Source organism: Octopus bimaculoides, chromosome 27, assembly GCF_001194135.2.
Source record: "Octopus bimaculoides isolate UCB-OBI-ISO-001 chromosome 27, ASM119413v2, whole genome shotgun sequence".
Taxonomy (NCBI): Eukaryota; Metazoa; Mollusca; class Cephalopoda; order Octopoda; family Octopodidae; genus Octopus; species Octopus bimaculoides.
In genome coordinates, this window is record NC_069007.1 from 21,157,228 (window position 1) to 21,158,549 (window position 1,322).

The 1,322-nt window shown below is 33.5% G+C and overlaps 1 protein-coding gene across 2 annotated transcripts in view; it reads right to left on the bottom strand.

The window, feature by feature from the left end:
• Nucleotides 1-1,207, bottom strand: part of LOC128251005 (zinc finger protein 271-like) — a 4,495-nt gene extending 3,288 nt beyond the window's left edge. Inside the window, exon 1 of one of the 2 annotated variants that reach the window (XM_052977261.1) lies at nt 661-1,207. The gene's annotated coding sequence lies outside the window, so the exon portion shown is untranslated. Of the gene's footprint in view, nt 1-93; nt 472-660 lie in introns of those variants that run through there. The other variant, XM_052977262.1, reaches the window with a different exon arrangement.
• Between the last annotated feature and the right edge of the window lie 115 nt (nt 1,208-1,322).

Here is a 1,322-nt window from a genome sequence, read left to right on the forward strand (position 1 = left end):
AAATATAAAAATATAATTTTCAACAGAGAGAATTTATCAAAATAGAAAACAAATGAAGTTTGAAGTTTAAAAATAATAGGATCGACCACTCACGACTAGCTAGCGCGGACGCGCGACTGCGCGTTCGGGACCACTCTGCTTTAGTAGTACCCTTATACTCTGTGTGTTTTCAAACGCATGGATATAGGTGTCAAATTTGTTCCAATAACTTTCGAGTGATAGATAGATAGAGAGACAGACAGACAGACAGATAGCTCGCTCCGGCCAGTCATGGTATTAGCTGTCAGTAGCCAAAGAATCAACTCAAACCAGCAGTAACGTTCCTTGTCAGATTTTTCTACTTTCACTTCTGACAGCTAATACCATGACAGTGCCCGATCTATACACATATATATATTTTTTGCTTTTCATTCTTTCAGTGTCGATGAGGTGAGTACCAGTTGTAATCTACGAACTCTCTACCTATAATAGTTATGAAAAGATATTTAGATATGGGGAAATAACTAAATTTGGAATGGAGTCTGGATGGAAAACGAAACAGAAATAAAAACTTTTTTTTTTTTAGTTTCTTTATGTTGTTGAACACTTTAAAAACAAGCATGTGTACGTAAAATGCCATGTATAAAGTATGAACGTTATTAAAAAATATATAATACTTACAAATAGATGTAGAGAGAAAGAGTCGACGTACACGATGTGACTATGTTGAAGTAGTGAGAGTTTAAGTCAGACTGGACAATGACAGCTTGAAGAGAATTTCTTGATTTTAATAACAAATATTGATTTATATTTTTCAGGTCAACATGAAACATGCCGTATCTGTTTGTTCAGGTAGTTAATTACCAATCATGTATATATTTAATTGGGTTTTCTCTTAAATATCAGCAGTAAAGTGAAACGGCAGCAGAAAATAAACAGAATTAAGAAGATTTGACAAGGGAAGTAAACTCTTATTACTCTTTATCTTCTATCTTCCCAATTATCATAATCACAATCAGTTCGTATCAATACTATATCAATCATTGAATTATGAATTCAGAACAAAAAAATGTAGCTAAATACCGTAAGGTATGTTGTGTAAAGATTTAATGGTTCCACCAATCCACCGTCCTAATTATCCACATGTCTGAACACATCATAGTTGCAATCCGGTGTAACTAGTTCTGTGTAACCAGTAAAATAATAGCTAAAATAATATTTGGGCAGTAATATTAAAGGGTTGATGATTATGGCCTGTAAATCGCCATATAGGCGACTCGTTTGACTTAAATGACCGGAGCATCGCTTATACAGCTAAGCACTTTATATATATATATATATAT